General features: G+C 40.7%; 1 protein-coding gene across 4 annotated transcripts in view; it reads left to right on the forward strand.

Moving 5' to 3' along the window:
• Positions 1-18,964, forward strand: part of ATXN1 (ataxin 1) — a 378,660-nt gene that overhangs the window by 147,234 nt on the left and 212,462 nt on the right. The gene's annotated exons all lie outside the window — the stretch shown is intronic.

Below are 18,964 nucleotides of genomic sequence, written 5' to 3' on the forward strand. Positions count from 1 at the left end.
ATAATTCCTTAGCAGTAAATTACTGAATTTAACAGTTTCTGAGTTTTAAGATTTTTGGTACTTGCTATGCCAAACTAGTGTCCAGTAAAGTCATACCAATTTATATTTCCAGAGGCAGTGTATGACAGTACCTACTTCCATATAATTTCTCCAGCGCTGAGAATTTTGAAAACAAAAAGTCTTTGTCAATTGATTATGAGAAATTGGTGCCTCCATGTGTTTTTTTAGGGGCAAGGCATTTATCTGTAAATCATGCTATTTTGAAGGACTTTCCTCTTGTAGACAGTAGCATGCTTGAAACTTACCAGATTTTGACATTTGAGAAATAATACTAAATCAAGAGGGCATGAAGAGGTCCTAGGGAAATTTAAGTTTTTCCCTTTTTTGGCTACATATTTTTAGACTGCCATGAGATCAATGGATATGAATACATTTTCGAGGGAAAACATAGTTTTTCATTCCTTAAAAAGAATAAAAAGGGGGCCGGCCTTGTGGCCGAGGGGTTAAGTTCGTGTGCTACACTTTGGGCAGCCTGGGGTTTCGCCGGTTCGGATCCTGGGTGCAGACATGGCACCCCTTGTCAGACCACACTGAGGTGGCGTCCCACATGCCACAAGTGGAAGGGCCCACAACTGGAATATACAACTGTGTACTGGGGGGCTTTGGGGAGAAGAAGGAAAAATAAAAAATAAAAATAAAATAAAATCTTAAAAAAAAGAATGAAAAGGTATTTAATAAACAGCCCTCATTAAACATGGGTCTGAAGTTGTACTGCTCATTCGTTAAAAACTATGAATATGTGGGGTCCAGCCTGGTGGTGTGGCAGTTAAGTTCACGTGTTCTGCTTTGGCGGCCTGGGGTTTGCCGGTTCAGATCCCAGGTGTGGACCTATGCACCACTTATCAAGCCATGCTGTGGTAGGTGTCCCACATATAAAGTAGAGGGAGACGGGCCTGGGTGTTAGCTCAGGGCCATTCTTCCTCAGCAAAAAAAAAACGAGGAGGATTGGCAGGTGTTAGCTCAGGGCTGATCTTCCTCAAAAAAAAAAAAAGAAGATGCGTGTATATATGTGTGTGTATAAATACATGTACATTTATATATAGCTGTCCAACATTGGGAGCATGATTAAATGTAATTATGGGAGCACCGTGTGATTCAGAGGCTATAGATGATGGTAGATAAGACTGCAGGCTTCAGACTGCCTGGACTCAAATTCCAGCTCTGCTGTTTTCTTGAGATGTGACGTTGGGCAAGTTACTTTATGTTTCAGTGTCTTAAGGCTGTAAAATTTAGATAACAGTACCCATCTCCTAGAGTGTTGTTGCAAGTAAATTAATGTGACATGTTTGAAATCATTAACAGTCCTATTTCAAAAGAATATTTAATGATAAGAGAAAATGGTCACGATAGAAATTTAAAAAAGCAAAGTATGACACTGACTGTAGTCTAATCCCAATCCTGTAAAATTATTTTTCCCTTCTTCCTCCTGTTCTTCCTCCTCTGGTATCCAAAACAAAGTTAAATATATTTCTTAATGGCTTTAACTTGAATTTGTGGAGCAGTCCCAGTCCTGGAGAAACTGCCTGGTTGAAGCCAGCAAGTCAGAGGCCCATTTATCACGGAGCTGTGAAATCAAGCTGTCTGTGTCACCTGGCAGCGGGACTCTTGGAGCAGCCCTAGTGTGAGAGCAGAGCCTCATCCCAACCCCAGGCTGCCTGGCTACTGTGCTACAGCGAGTACCTTGGGTCCAGCAAGCTTCCTGACCTCTTGGAACTGCACATAAAGAGTCTCTAACTGGCCAGCTCCATAGGCGAGCTGCCCTGCTAGGCTCACCTCTTTCCCCCATTACTAAATAAGCTTCCTCTCACTAAACGAATGAAAGAGAAGGTAGAAAGAGAGACCCCCAGCTCTTAGGAAATGTATGCTTTATCTTACATAAACATAAAAGGGAAAACCGTGGGGTTTGGGTCCCTCAACCCTTTAGCTGCATTATAAGGTTGATAGGTAGAAGGAAAAAGAGTGAACGAATTATTTGGCATTAAGGAGACAAACACAAGGCGACCTGTCTGGCTTCAGTCAGTGCCTATCACTGGATACTCTGCAACTCCTGTGTATGTAGACACCACATGTGTTTTGGCCCAAATTTCGGGTCTAATTTGAACAGCTCTGTATTTTTCAGTAAAAGAGGAACATCTGAATTCCTAATTTGAGACAGTTTAACTTAAGAATTCCACTTTAATGGCTCATAAATTATTCTCTAAATGATTATGAGGATGAATAAGAAAATAAAACTTGTATTTGTACACATACATATGTTATTTCAATCAAATTAATAGGTTCATAAAGGGAGAGAGAACAACAAATGTGTTAGCGTATATAGGTCAGGAAAAGAGTTCACAATGTTCTGCCAAACTCCAGTGAGGCACCTCGTGAGTGTAGGTAGAAAGGCTGTACGTCGCAGTAGTGAGAATGGTAATAGCACTACCATATGGAACATTTGGTATTTGGTTAGCACTTAGATTCTTCCTAAACTACAGAATCAGTAGGGACTCAAACAGAGAGAAGAAATGCTTCTCTTGCTGTGACTCGCTGGCTGGTGTGCAGAGATGCAGATGTGATGATTATCAGAGGCTTACCAGAGTGAATTTCTCTAGGGAGGCAGAAAAGTGGGAGAATATTTAACCACTTTTATCTAGGCTGTGGCCTCGGACCTGTGGTCCAGCAGCTTTTGATTGGCTCCATATCCAGCCCGTTTTGGCAACCATGTAGGAATCCTATCTGCAAGACCAGATTCGATTCATAGAGTCCTGTAGGGTCTTTGGGGTGCCTTAGGACTGTGCCAGGACAGAGTGAAGCACAACTTTTGAATGGTGAGAGACTGAGAAAATGTCTTTATATTCTAATCTTACTTAGTCACTCATCACTCACTTATTCCTTCAACAAATACCTCTTTTGGGGCTGCTATGTACTTGTATAGTTCTAAGCATTGGAGGTGTGCAAGGGAACAAGACAGACATGAGGCCCGCCCTAATGGCGTTGACGTGGCTACAGGAGATGCAGTTGACAGCGTTATAACCTGGTTTGGGTGAACAGGCATGCTGAACTGGACCATTCTAAAAGAATGCATGGAGTGCATCTGGAAGGAGAAACTGGAGAAATCAATGGAGAAAGACCTGTTGCTCCGGAAGGCATAAGGCAGAAAGAACCAGAGAATAGTCAGGGTCTAGCAGTGAGGTTGGGATTGTTGACAGAGGGATAAGATTGGGAAACAAAGAAGGTATGGAGAGAAGACAGTTGTAAAATTTTGCCTGAATGCACAATTGTCAGGGCCAGTAAAAATCGTGCAGCTACTGATCTCTCGATTTAGGTAATCTAAATAATGCTTGCTATTGATAATCCATATTTTAAGAAATTGTGAAATGCATATATTTTGCTCTGTGACTGTGTAAACATGTTAGACTTCTGGATGGCTCATGGTGTATGGTGGTACTTTCTTTTTTCAAGCACCACCCAGAGGAGGAAGTGGGGTGGTTGCTTCACCAGAACACGTTTACTTTACTCTAACTTTGACTAACTGTATCCCTTTTCCTACCTTATCCACCATCGTTCACCTTAGAGAGTGACATTAATTATAGAAATAAGTCCGCCTTTGGTGCACAAGCGTAGTTAACTTTATACAGATTTAAGTTCCAGGTCCAAAATAGTCACATCTTGACCCCCTTAGTATGTGGTGCTGTTCCACTCAGCTTGCTTGTGGGATTGTGGTTCTTCTTAACCTTCCTCCGTCCATTCCCGGGTGCTTTTAGTGGTCTCTTAAATAATAAAATCCACTCAGAGACTTCTTTTATCGCTTTCGGCCTTGAATGTGGGTTTGGTAAAGACTATATTTTTGGCTTTGGATTTACTATCAGTGAGGGACTCTTTTTTCTCTGTCTTGTCCCCTCCTAGTCAACTGCTTTCTTCTGGGGCTCAAACCTCTACTATATACTTTACCTTTCTTTGACAAGCCCAGTTTAGTTGTCCATTCCACCCACCCCCACCCCCCAAGGCAAACACTGCATTCCGGGATTTGCACTGCGCATTTCCATGGTTAAGAAAAGCTATTGATATTCATTAAATATTTAAAATAGGGATCTCAAAACTTATCTTTCAGCAGAAGTATGTTCTTTTCTTTTCCATCTGAGTTCTTTCACTCTGAAGGTAGCCTCCATAATTCATAGTCAGTTTGCGGGAAGGTGTTATTTTAGCACACTTAATGTTTCTCATGGCGAAAGGAAAATTGTAGAGACCAAGGCACAAGAGTATATAGTGTTTTATATGTAGGCATAGCTTCTCAAAAGTACTTTGGAGTGTAGTAGAGTTTCTAAAATAACTTACCAGACTTCCGTGGAAGCATTTTATTCTTTGAAAGCCATAAATAATGTGATTTACTGTGTCAGGGTGCAAACATTCTCACAGTTCTTTTAACTTTTGTGAAACAAGGTAGAATATTTTGTTATTTGAAAGAGTAAAGCACATTAGGAAAGAGCTGATAGCGAAGCCTACCATTTTGTCTTTCTGTGTTGGGACCCTAGAGCAGAATACTGCAGAGATTTCCTCCCCTCTGATACACTGTTCCTGCTCTTGTGGTGGCGAACTGTACTACTTAAAGTGTGAGCAGTGACTGCAAGTAGAAATGTCAGTGTCAGTATTCTGTGATACTTTTCAAATTACTGTCGTTTTTTCTTTTAGAGTTTATCGAACGAGAGGAAGCATTTAAATAGGTTTTCTAAATTCTAGAATGTTAGACATTATAGCTTTTGGTGTTGTAGTGTTTAGCAGTGGAAGGGAACATGAAGATCACTGAGTCCCCTTCCCGCCTAACCTAAGAACCGCTCAGTATCTTTAGTGACTTTCATTTCGCCAGAGTTCAAGTAGTGAGTCATTGATTGTTCATCAGTTACTGCAAGAACCATTATCATTATGAGATTGAGAAATAACATACAGAACTTCAGAGTAACAGACTTTTTTATTTGAGTTAGCAAGAACAGCAGATGCATGCTTCTGTATGCCAAGCAGTGTCTAGAAAGATCATCTCTTTAGATTAAATGAGAAATATATCGTTGATATTTATTTAGGTTTTCACTAAGTGTTTTAGTAAATTTGGGGAAGGTAGTTTCAATGACTTGGTGATTATATTCTGTCCCTCCTGTTTTGTCTTCAGAAATATCCTTTCTTCTCTACCCCTCATTTTTCTTCTTTAAAGGGAGTACAGCAGGTCACTGGGAGAATTAGATACATATGAACCTTTCGACCATTTCCTGTCCTGGCACGTAGTTGATGCTCCATAAACATTGGCTGCCACGACTTCTACTGTGTCGTGTCTCCTCTCTACTTCACACTCTGGTTTTTTTTTTCTGTTGGAGATTTTCTTGAGTGTCTAAAACAAATAAGTAAAACCAAACCAAGCAAGAAATTTAGTGCTGATATCGTATGCTTTAGAAGCTGGGGCTGTGTTTGGTCCCACCGGCAGAGATGTGATGCTCTGAGTGCGTCTGTGGCTGAACCCAAGTTCAAGTGGGTCTAGGGATCAGGAAGGCTTTGAATGAGCTGCTCACTTACTCTGTGCCTCCAAGTTTTACATCTGTCACATGAGCAGGTTACTCTCTGAGGCCTCTTCCACTTCTAAAACTGATCATCGTCGTACATCCTTGATGTTTTAAGGCTTTGAAGTCCCTGTAGAAAAGAACCTATGAAAAGTCCCAGCACTGTTTGTCTTTTCTCCTGGCATTTGAGTCTATGCATCGAGTGTGTTTTGGTTCGTGTCCGCCTTCATGCTCAGGTGGAGCTAATGACCTGCTCCTCCAGTGATCATGATGAAACAAAACACAACACTCCTTTCCTGCACAAAGGCAGCCCCCTTCCAGATGCTTAGCCCCTTAAGCTAGTATTCCAATGGCACAGAGGGAGCATCACTTCACTTGCCACTGAAATGCAGCCTTCTCTGGAGTGAAATTTGGCAGCTGTGTAATAGTCAAGCTGCAGTACTTATATGACAGTTTGGGGAAAGGAGGGAGACAGAAATAGCAGATTCCAAAATAATCCAATTAAAACAGCAGGGAAAGTAGAGTTGGGCAATAAGAAGGGAGGGTGGTATGCCCCGAAGTCTGATTATCTCTATGGTTTAGACAGTGTGGACTTCGGCTCCAGAAGCTCTAAGGTGACCACAGTCAAGGATCTCCTGCACACACGCCAAAGAAGGGGCTTGTCTGACGTCTCATTGAGCTGTAATCTCATCGTTTTTTCCTCTCTCTTTTCCTGGTGGTCTAATTATCAGGCTGTGTTGGCACACAAATAGAACCGTCTTTTTAGAGGCACCTTCTCCTTGCCCCCTGTGTAGGATAATATCATGGTTCAGTATTTATGACATCGGAATGCACTATGCTGAGAAGTCGTTATGTTAAGGCGCCTTTCAAACGGTTCAGAAAGGATGAACTGGCAGACCGGAAAACCCTTCTGTTTAATTCAAAGATCTTGGTAATAACAGTGACAGAGAAGGAAAATTCAAGAAATGTACCTGATAGACAAATGCGGTTGAATAAAAATGTAGAATTCTTTGGATTTTCTGGAGTGGGAGTAACCATTGTGATAATATTAGAATATGAACATGGATGTAGTAGTGGATAAAATCGAAAAATACTGAGCAATGTGCAAAACAACAGTGGAAAAAAAAAAGCAAAGGAAAGATTTGTCAACATGGATAGAAATAATCAGATAATAGGACATGAGATTTCTCAAAAGGGAGATTCCAGGGAATAAAGGAAGCAGATGCTAAGGGAGCCCAGACATTTTAGTTTAACCAGAAAAGAGAGAACTTTAAAAAGAAATGTCGGGATTAAAGGGTTGATTTCATTTAGAAGCACGTAAAATCTTCAGGCAATGAGCAGAGCTCATCTAGTCTACTGTGATCAAATGGAACCAAAAATGAATTCAAGGAAAATTAAATAAAATTCATGTCATGGAAAAAAAAGAGAGATTTGGTGTCAGAAATTCTGGTTTTGAGTTGCACTTGTGCAACTTGTTAGCTTTGTGACCTTAGAGAAAATCACTTAAAATCTGAGAGTTTTGTTTTTAACCTATAAACAGGGATAATTGTGTCTAACAGGGTTGTTGGGAGGCTCAAGTGAGATAATGCATTAAAAAACTGTTTTGTGAACGTGAAGCCTGCCTGTTCTTTCTGTAAATACATACTGCGGAGAAACTGTAAGGGACAGTGAACACCTGTGGGAATGGCTTAGAGGGCCAGTCATGTAGAGGAAAAATCTATTGTGTAAAAATGTAAAAATATACATGAATTACTTTTTTCTGCCCCTCGTTTTTCTGGCCCCGAAATTCTTTTACGTTTAAGGGATTTTTCTAAAAATTTTTCACCGAGCTCTGTAACAGAGTTGTCCACTCTCTGTTGAGCTATAAACCACAGGATTTTGTAGTAAATATTGCCTCTGAGTAAACCTTTGAATAACAGACGAAAGAAAAAGGATACTGTCTTGTTTCATTTAATAATCCTCATTTTGGGAGGTTTCGGCAGAGATAGGAGGGGGTCTCTGGGCTAGGAACAAGAGTACAGTAAGAAGGATGCTAAATGATGAAGACTTGAAATGGAAAGGTGAAGCACAGTACGGCTTTACAAAGTGTGGGCTGGCGTGCTGACTTCCCTTTATGTGGCAGCCCATCTGTCTCATTAGCTTCTGTCTCTTAATCAGACTCCGTGAAGTGTCTACGTGGCTTTTTTTTAAGCTTTTTATCTTAATCTCCTACAAAAGTTAATGAAAGGAAATCAACTGGATTATATGCTGTTTGTGTGTATTCACTTGCATGCTGGGGAGTGGAACAAGCTATATTTATAAATGGATACTAACGTGGGGATGAGTCTGTATGCGTATGAGCGTATCTGTGTGTGCATTCATGAATATGGGTACATTTGTATGGATATCCACAGACACATATATATCCATCTGTTGAATACACTCTAACATGGAAAAGATACATCAACATTAATTAGAAAGGGTAACAGGGGCCGGCCCGGTGGTGTAGTGGTTAAGTTTGCTCACTCTGCTTCGGTGGCCAGGGTTCACGGGTTCAGATCCCAGGCACAGACCCACATCAAGCCATGCTGTGGTGGCGTTCCATGTACAAAATAGAGGAAGATTGGCATGGATGTCAGCTCAGGGACGATCTTCCTCAAGCAAGAAGAGGAAGATTGGCAGCAGATGTTAGCTCAGGGCCGATCTTCCTCACTGAGAAAAAAACAAGGGTGATGAGAAATAGTGAAAGTAAAATTCCTTTTGGCAGCATTTACTGTTGTAATTAAAGTGCATGATGTAATTTTGTGAGTGCAAGAGAGAGTTTGCTTATTCATGTGTAGAACAATAGTAAGAGTTAAATATTAACAGGTTTAAGTGTCAGTAAGTGTCTAAAAATACAAATTGTCTATTGTGTGCAGTTCATGCAATACGGCAGTGTATTTTAGATCCCTCTCTGCTCGCTTGGAATTCAAAATGCTTTGGGTAAAGAATGTTGCAGTATAAATTGTGGCAGAAAATGTGCCCAGATTGTTTGTTTATTCTTCCTGGGGACATTGGTAGGGCTGAACTTCACATGGAGAAAAGAACACCTTTGTTTGGAAAATGCAGCAGGAGCAGTACAAGAAAATTGAATTGGGTAAAGAAACTTAGGGAGTCCATCTTTGATTGATGATGCTTCTTATACGCTCTTCATTATTCCCTGTGAAGGAATAAAAACTATGAAGCTGGATTTCAAAACGGGATTAAGACAAATGACTTCTCAGTTTTTTTTTTTACCTTAGCTGTTTGCAATTTTCCCAGTAAAGCACATAGTCATTATGTAAAGAGTCTGTGTTTACTACATTGACTCTTCCTAAAACATGTGTCCTTGAGGTTTGATTTTAGGAGTTAGTTTAGACGATGAAGAGGCAGGGCGTATCTACTAACGGTGTGATGGTATTCGTCACTAGGGATTTTATATGCCCACTTATTTGTATTTTTTATTTATTTTCTTTTGAGGAAGATTAGTCCTGAGCTAACATCCACTGCCAATCCTCTTCTTTTTGCTGAGGAACATTGACCCTGAGCTAAGATCTGTGCCCATCTTCCTCTACTTTGTATGTGGGATACCGCCACAGCATGGCTTGTTAAGCAATGTGTAGATCCGCACCTGGGATCCGAACCAGCAAACCCCAGGCCACTGAAGCGGAGCGGGCGAACTTAAACCACTGTGCTACCGGGCCAGCCCCATATGCCCACTTATTTTTGTAGAGTAAGCAGTGGAGTAAAAGGGGGACAGAATACTGTTTTTCTTAAGAAAGTCTTTCCCGCCTTCCTCTCACTCTACCCCTCTCTCTGCAGGTAGAGTTTACTGCAGTCCCATTTGAGCATCACTGTACTATCCAAATAGTTTTATCAGGGACTTGTAGACATATACGTGAGTCCTTATTAAGTAGGCTGTAAACCACTTAACAAAAGGAATTGTTTTATTTGTTATGACTCTAGCACCTAAGACAAGGCCCTAAACGTAATTTGTCAAGTGAATGAATGAGTCAGTCAGTCAATCAATCAATCATATACCTGCTGTGTGCCTATCATTGTCTTAGACACGAGGGACAGTATATAAAAAGTATATGACATGGTCCTTTCTGCTCTGAAGTGGTATAAAATCTAGCTGAGTGTTAGAATAACTTGACTAATGAAATAAATATTGGATTGTAACCCAAAGGATAAAATAAATATCCATGAGTCCATACTGATATAAATAACTAGCTGAATAAATAAATAAATGGGGCAAAAGAGACAAGTTCCTTGTAGAAGCATTCCAATGAATAAACAAAAAACCCTGAAGAGAAGTGGAAAAGCAGCATTAGAAGCCATAGTGATAATTGCCACAGGAAAGTTCCACTGATGGATGCTAGAAATGCATGGGCAAAATTTTAAGCAGAAATAGGGTATTTGTAGAGTTTCAAAGTATCTCCCTCCAAAATATTCAGTAATTACAAAGAGAAAAATTTAACTCTACCTGGAGAATTCTGGCAGGCCCCACCTTAACTAAGTAATCAAGGTTAGCATCAGCAATCATACGTGGGACACCATGCGCCCCTTCACATGAAGAGCTAAGAAAGACACACCACCTCTGTGGTATCCTTCACAATAATGTATAGTCTTACTCTCGTCAAGAAAAAATATCAAGCAAACGCAAATTGAAGGACATTCTAGAAAACAACTGACCAGAACTCTTCAAAAGTGTCAAGATATTTAAGGATAAGGAAGGCTTGAGGAACTGGCACAGATTGGAGGAGACTAAAGAGACATGGCAGCAAAACGCAATGGGAAATCCTAAATTGGATCCTGAAACAGAAAAAGGACATGAATGGAAAAACTGGTGAAATCCTAATAAATTCTGTAGTTTAGTTAGTGGTTTTGACCAAGGTTAATTTTCTAGATTGCTCATTGTTCTTTGGTTATGCAAGATGCTAACATGAGGGGAAGCTGGGTGAAGGGTACAAGGGAACTCTACTATTTTTGCAACTCTCTGTAAATCTAAAATGATCTTTATGAAACTCTGGTTGAGGATGTGATACCAGTCCACCAGAAGCAATTACAGAGCAAACCATGACAGTATACAACTAAGAATTTGTGATGGGGGCCCAGCTCTGGGCCGAGTGGGTGTTGAGAGGAATGAGAGATGGCTGAAGATTGGAGTGGTCAGAAAGAGTTTCATATGAGAAGGAACCTGACTTGCACCTTGAAAGGAAGTGTGGAGATGAGTGGGGCAAACTGAGGGGTTGTTCTCGGTACAGGGACTGCAGGGAGAAAGGCCGGAGGAAGGGATGCAGATGGCCTGTGTTGGAGAGGCTGGCCGAGTGATCTGTGCTTTTTTGTTAGAGATCAGTATGAAAGAAAGTTGGACAGCTGTGAGTAAGACAGAGAGTAGAGGATCATTCAGACCTGGCAGAGGAGTTTGAAGTGAATGTGGTGGGTGATGCAGAGATATAAGCTCTTGTTCAAGGAAGTGACTCAGTGAAATGCTATATATGTGACATTGGTGACACAGTATCCAGGATGGCTGAAGTTGGGAAAGATGAAAGTAGGTGAGTTAGAAGTTAGAAATAGGTAGTGAGAGCCTATTCATTTGAAGTCTGGGATGGGAGGAGTGGAGGGTCAGAAAAGGAAGAGGAGGCAACATGTGCAAAAACATTTGAAGAGGTGGAATAACAGACCTTAATGATTGAGGGATGTGGGCCATGAAGAGGGAGAAGTCAAAGATGATTGCTGGGTCAAGCTTGCAAGACAGGCGATGCTGGTATCCGTAATTGCAATAATGTATTTTGCAGGTATTTGAGTGCCTACATTGCAGAATTATATGTTCTAGGTAAAGAAAGTATTTAAAAGAGTGTAAACACAGGGTCTGCCTACAACGAAACATAGAACAGGACAGTCCAAGGCTTGCACTGGGCTGGATGAATTTATAGATGACCAGGTCAGCCCCACGTAAGGGGTCCCTGTCCTCCAAATGAAAAGAAGGGAGGGGACTTGCTCTGTTCCTAACAGCAGCCGTGAACAGCGTTAGAGTGTTTTTCAAGTTGGCATTTCTCTCTACTCGATAAAGATGTCAAGCCTTCTGTTTGGACTCTACTCGTGAAAAAAACCTCTCTATGAAATCACCATTCTGGTGATATTAAATCACCTGGTGATATTAATCTCTATTAAATCACCATTCTACTTAGGAAAAGCCCACACATCCTCCTTTAACTTTGCCAGGATAGAGGACCCTGGGTCCCGAAGGTCCCAAACACGGAAGTTAAAACATCTTAAAAGTACAATGAACTTTGTAGATGAAGAAATAGAAAAAGTAAGTATGCATTCTTAGGTTTCATGTCCGTCATCTTGAGGTGCTGTGTCCTTTCGACTTGTGTTATATAATGTGGCCCATTGAGCAAAGCCTTAATTAAGGCTCCTCTGGACAGGTTTGGCCGTGTTGTTTTTCTCTTCCCTGGGGCTTGTCCCTTACTCGGTGTTATTTAGGAAAGAGTTTCTATAGCCTTTATTCCTTCATTTTCATCAGTTATTTTCCAAATTTTCCTCTGTAGCTCAAAGATGACAGTACTTTTTTGGCTCTGCAACAAGCTGGTCGTCTCCTCATCAGCAGTTGTGTCCATACAGTCGGAGCTAGTCTTGGGGCTTGGGTCCAGCGGCGTAGGGACAGATGAGTCGACCTATTCACGTTGTGCACACTTGGACTTACACCTTTGATTATGGCCGGCAGGAATCCGATTTACATATTGAAGGTCTTTGAAGATCTCTGATCCTCTCTCAGTCAACATTTTAAGTTATACTTCTTAACAATTGAGTTCCTACCCCTTCTTTGATATCAATCAGTGACTAGGTTAAATAAACATTTTCATTGACAATGGGCAACTGAAGACCAAGTTAACCCCTTTTATGGTTAACTGTAAATAGAAGTTGCTTGATATTCTTAAAAATGTGAAGTTTTGGTGGTTCTGGTTCTAGACCAGAATTGAGCACTGAGTATAACTTTTGCAGCATGGAAACTTAAACATCAAATATCTTTTTAACAATGAGAAATCTCCATGAAATATGAATTGCCTATGGTTTATTTAAAACATGGTTCAAATAGCAGTGTGTTTCATAATATGAATAGAAGTTTTGTGTAGAATGTAAAAAGAAATTACATCTTTTGTAGCATGGACGTTGGCAATGGCAGGACACTCTATGAAGTGACCACGAGGCCCCCTTCCACAGGCCTGCTGTGGAAGCATGTTATGTTTAAACTGGCAGGAGAAAGAATCTTTTCATGTCCTTTTTAAATAAGGTATTGACTTTAGTATTTTTTCATAGGGAACATATTTCAAAATTGTAATTGTAGTCAATGGTTCTCTATAAAGGTTCCGTATAAAATACTTATTTATCCAGTGGTTCTTTTCACAGTCCCGTATATGCTGATCATTTTTCCCCTCCTCTCAGAGTGCCTGATGCTTTTGAGTGTAGTGCATTTACTACAGTGGGTGTCTCGTGTTCTTTTGGTGGCCAAAGTGGAAGTCCCATGCTGAACTCAGGGAACTGTTTTGAACTCATTCTCCAAAAAGTTGCAAGATAAAGGCAGGCAGAATCCCTGTTCTGTGACCCTCAGCAGAGCTCCATATGGACTGGGAAATCTATCAGGCCATCCTTTGTCAAAGAGATGGTACACACATATCAGACAGGTTAATTCTTTTGTTTCTTAGGATGCCACGTGAGAAGTGCATGATCATTTAACTTTTCGGAGATGCAACAAAGAGATGAGGGTGGAAAGTGCTGTGGAAGGAGCAAGGAAAGAAAGCCAAGTTTTTAGGATTAGACAAAATCTGGTTAAAGTTATATTTTAATTTAGAGTTTTTATTGTACCCTATAACAACTCAATAATGAAATAAGGGGGATATTTACAGAGCAAGAGGTGGAGGATGGTTACAAATTTTTTCCCTCTTTTACTCTCATCTTTCCTTCTTTAGTCTCTCGTCTCCCTTTTCTCATTAAAAGTGAACCAAATGAATGAAGGAATGAAGTGAGCAGCTGTTGTTAGCAAAATTCAAGTGAAGTCATTTCTGTGAATTTGGTCATAAAAATTATATGATCCTAGTTTTCTTATTCAGGACACATACTTCTGCCACCCTAGCTTATTTATGAAGTCTGGAAATAATAGGAAAAAGCCTTCTCAAGAAGGAGAAAAATGGCGAAAAATCCTGCACTTAAAAAAAAAATTGTGCATTTGACTCTGTAGATGACGCCCTGAGAGAGCCTGAGCCCTATTGGCTTAGAAGAACAGACACAGTAACGTTAATGACTTAACAAGTTTACTTATTCAGTTCCCCGTGTAGGTTAAAAGCAACAAGAGGGGTTTCTAGTGTTAAATATACTGACCACAGTGAAGGATGGAGAAAAACTAGAAGCATTATAAAATCTCAGCAGTGTGGGGCCATTTAGTTTGGAGACAAAGCAATCTAGTGGATTATTCACGGTAGGAGAAAATAAAGGACCTTTCCTGAGATGCAGCAAGGAGGTGATGGTGCAGAGGGCAAGAATGTTGCAGTAACAAACAACCCCAGCTCTCAGGAGTGCAGCACAATACTTTCTTTTTCCATCGTGTGATCATGTTATACTTAAGTCTGGTGTTCCCACAGTTGGGGTTGGGGGTATCCACATGATGGGATTCCCAGACCCAGAGTCCTTCCATCTCATGGCTCAGCCAGTCCCTAGGGTCATTGGGAGACCTTAAGGGTCTTCTGCAACAGTGTGACCAGCAGTTGCAGGAGGAGAGAAAGTGAATGATCTCATTGGACGTTTGTTGATGGGAGTGGCATACGTTGTTCTCTTTCATGTTCCCTTGCCCAGAATTTAGTCACATGGATATACCTAACTGCAGGGAAAGCTGGGAAATGTCAACCTGTATGTCAAGGAGGACAGGGAAGCTGGTTTGTTGAACACTAACCAGCCTCTGCCACAACTGGATGCCTGCATGAGCCTGGTGTCATCCTTTGCCTCCATCCCAGCTGCGCCCAGGGTGCATACCTTGGTGAGTCCGCAGTTATTTGCAGGACACCGCACCTTTGTCCTAGGAGAATCAGGAACCCACTGAGTCAGTGTATCGGAACTGTTCACCCTTCAAACCGTCTCGATCTGAATGTACATTCCCTGATCTTATCTTCAATGGGAAAAAGAGCAAGCAATCCTGTGTGGCTCCACATGGAAAGGCAGGGAACCTTCTAAATACTGCCACCAGCAGACGGCACTCCCACCACCATCCTGGGCTTTTGTGTATGCCTACTGGTCAGGAATCTGCTTCTACTGGAGTTCTCCAAGTGCTCTTCCTAGGAACTGGGTCCTGTTTCTGTTAATGTTACTAAATTCCAAGGGAATTCCTGAAATCACCCCAGTCCTTCCAGATGTCTCATCGTCTGTGTTCCATACTCAGAGCTTGGTTGTGTCCCCGTCCCACTCTCCTAAGGTTATATCTCTCGTCAAAACTCTGAAACAAGTGTTTACTGAACTGAACTGTTCACCAGCCTTTGATTGCCCGATGACTGGGTACAAGAAGGGGAGTTTGGGAAGAGGGGTTGAGGGTTAACTATATAAAATTATTCTGGTGCTCTATTACATGGGCTTAGATGAAGCATTTCGATGGGGGTGTGGTGGGAGATGGGGAGAGCAAGGAGAAGCCTATAAATTAAAGCGAGGCAGGCAGAAAAAACTCTGGAAGTTCCAGGTAAGGAAGGAGAAAGGTTCTTCTTCTCCCTCACCCCCTCCTGATTTCTGTGCCCATTATTCCCTGCTCCACCTAGAGACAACTTGCTTGAGAGCTGTCAGTACTAGAATTTGTCTGCATTATGGGCTTAATAGCTCTTGTTTGCCTTCCTACTAAACTAAGCACTATTTATAACATCGTTTCTCTGAGAAAATGAGTTTGGAGTTCCAAACAGCTGACTTACAAATGAACTTTCTTTACACAGCTCATTCATAAATTGAGGGCTGCCTGTACTGGGCATGTAACCCAGAGATAACATTTATCTGTGCTTTATCAGTATGGGCTTGTCAAGTTAACTTATGTTTACTTTTCTCTGCCTTCATTTTGATGATAGCCTCCCTCTTAAAATTTAATATTGTCTTTATGTTTGGAGAAACATTTCCTTTGGAGGTGCCTCAAATATTCTTGTGAATTGGAATAGGGATTTTATTTTATCTCCCAATTTATCTTTAGTAGGATTCATGGCTAGGAAAATCTTCTGTGCAGGCAGTCTGTAAATTGTGGAAAAATTGAGAACTATTTAAAGGAAGTGGAGAAGAAAAAGAATTCCTTTTTTGTATTATCCTGGGTTGTCAGCTATCTTGCAGTGTAATTACTGTGTTGGTTTGTAAAGGTTAGAGAACTCTGAAGTTTATAATTCTCTTTTGTATATGTGTTCCACACATATAAAGGAAAAATCCAACACATCGAAGCAGAAAGCCTTGTTAACCGAAGAGTTCTGAGCATTTTAGAGTTTGTTGACACAGAGACATAATTCATGGATTTTATATTTGCTTTTACAAATATCTGATGAAGCAGTTATTTGCTACATGGAGCCAATTTGCAGGTTACAGACCTTGTTTATTTCAAATCAAGGTGTATGTGTAAAGTGTGCACAGAAATATTCTTGCTATAAAGCAAAAAGATGGAACCCTGGTCTTAGAGATGCTCCTTCTTGGGGAACTTAGTATCTATATACAAGTAAAAATTTCTGCTGTTAGGAGAGCAGCTGACAGAATATGATCACAAATGTTACTGATGCTGTTCTGTTAGGAGGTAGAAATAGAACCCCTAGGACTGTGCAAGCTTGTCATAGTTAGATTGTCAGAGGATGTACTTTCATATTAAAAAGAATACTTTGTTCCCCCCTCGCACATTGCACCCCTGCAATGGTAAGAAACTGTTTCAGTTCTGCTGTTACTCTGACTTGTACTTGCAGGCTCAGATTCTGATGCTAGTCTAAAGTTTAGTCAATAGCAGTCACGTTTAATGATCTTTCCCTTCTGTTTAAAACAGTACTGCAGCCTGTGCAAGAAACATTTCCTTTTAGTTTAAATTTTATGTATTTTGTTGTATCTTTTGATGGTTTTTGTTTACTGTCAGAACTATGAGAATAGGGGCCGGCTCCGTGGCTGAGTGGTTAAGTTCGTGCGCTCCGCTGCGGCGGCCCAGGGTTTGGATCCTGGCCGCGGACATGGCACCGCTTGTTAGGCCACGTTGAGGCGGCGTCCCACATCCCACAACTAGAGGGACCTGCAACTAGGATACACAACTGTGTACTAGGGGGGTTTGGGGAGATAAAGCAGAAAAAACAAAACCAAAAGAACTATGAGAATAACTTTGGTGTCATGATCTTTCTGCAATTGCTTTCCCCAAAATTGTCCTCATAGATCCCAGATCATCTTTTTGTTAAATGTTCATTAATTGACTCAGATGTTTGAAAGAGTTTTATGGAAATTGAACTGCAAAACTGGTTTAATACAAAGAAGCGTATATGAGTGTGAAAGAGAGCACTTTGTGAACTGTAGAGTACTATATAAAAGTGAGACATTATAATTAAATACTCTCAGGTTATTACTGAGCATTGACTGTCAAAACATATAAAAGACAACTTATGTTTTCCTGTAAGTACACTGCTTACCATGTTACAAGAGTAGCTAGAAGTTCCTCCAGTGCTGCAAGAGAGTAGAAGAATCCAGAGTTCTAAACTGCCAACAAAAATCCTTAATTAAGGGGGAACTCCTGAAGCCACCACCTCTTTAAGACCCCACAAGAAACATGGCACCATCTGAATTTTTCAACCTTACCCAAGCGAAAGCAGAGTAAGGCATTGTACTTCTCATATCTGGATGCAGAAACATGAAATGCTGAGTGTAGATTATAAATCATTAAGGTTAAAATCATTTAAGTTTTATGTTTTATGACCAGCTCAAGTTTACAGATTTCTGGCTATCTAGAGAGACACGAAAGCTTTATTCTTATTATTCAACTTAGATCTTATATAATCTGCTCTTAATTTCCGATGTCTTTAAAAATCCTTCTTCTCTCTTTCTAGAGATGCCCCTCCTGTGTGCCCCCACAACCCCCCAGCTAGAGTCATGCAGTTATCAGCTCTGATAGCACTTGGTTTCTTTTGTGGATTATACACACCAGTGGGGTTGGGACCTCTTCGTGCAAATTGGGCCCAGTGGGGTACTTTGCAGTCACTGAATGTGCTTGCCTCAGTAGAAGTTTATGTTTTATAGCTGATACGCCATTGACCAGAGTAACCTGTTATGAAACATGATTCTTTATCATTTGTTTGGCGTCTTTAGCGCTGAACATTTGAGCTGAAATATACGAAGAGACTTTATTAACATTTAAAGAGACTTTCTTAACCCTATGTATTAAAATGGTTTACGTGGAAATTCTTTGAGAAATGCTTTCATATTTGATTCCTGGAATGTTTACATAGTAAAGGCAGTTTTTTTGTGTGTGTGGTCAAAAGCCATTATTACCTAGAGATCTTGAGAGTTATGTGGAAATTATTATTATTATTATTGTGATTATTATTTTTGTTTGTGAATAAATTGGCATTCTGATTTTTTAACTTTAGTGTTTCCTTAAAAACACTGTTGACTTTTATGAAAAAGGTTGATCTCCTGGAACCAATAGTATTATGTTGGAGGTTACCTTTTAGGCGATTATTGGTATATTTATCAAATCAATCAAACATCAAATGGGCCGTGGGGAATGGTTTTTCAATACTTTCTCTTTGCGATTTGTTGCTAAAGAAAATGGTGTTTCCTGTTAGGTGGAGTAGTTTGGAGGGAACATTACTTTTGGGGACCTTGCCCTCATGGTGTGGAAAAACAAAACCAGTGCTTCAGAGCACCTCCTCATTATCTTTCATCAGCTTCAAACTGGGTACCACAGGCCCATCCACTTGAAAGCTTTTGCCGTGAAGATCAAGCAGAGATTGATTTTTCACCACTGTGCTCGTGGGGAAACAGAATGCAATAGCTAAGATTGAAAGAAGCAGATAGAAGGCAAGGAGAGACAACCTCCCGGTCCCCCCTCCCGAGAATGTCCCCAGGGGGAGAGGGATCGATACCTTCTGATATTCATGAGGAAAGGAACAGGTTCAATTCTACATTGCATGTGCTCCACCCATCAAGACCTCTCACCCAGGGGAGACAAATATTCTTTATTCAGGAAATGGGCAGCAGGAAGTGTTAACAACCATATTACTAACTTTTTTCTTTTCTTTAACATACTATCCATGATTTTTACTGTATACATCTTCCTTGACTTACAGTGGAGTTGCATCCTGAGCAAACCCATGGTTAAGTTGAAAATATTGGAAGTCGAAAGTACA

The sequence above is a fragment of the Equus quagga genome, chromosome 15 (assembly GCF_021613505.1).
Source record: "Equus quagga isolate Etosha38 chromosome 15, UCLA_HA_Equagga_1.0, whole genome shotgun sequence".
In the NCBI taxonomy this organism is placed as follows: domain Eukaryota; kingdom Metazoa; phylum Chordata; class Mammalia; order Perissodactyla; family Equidae; genus Equus; species Equus quagga.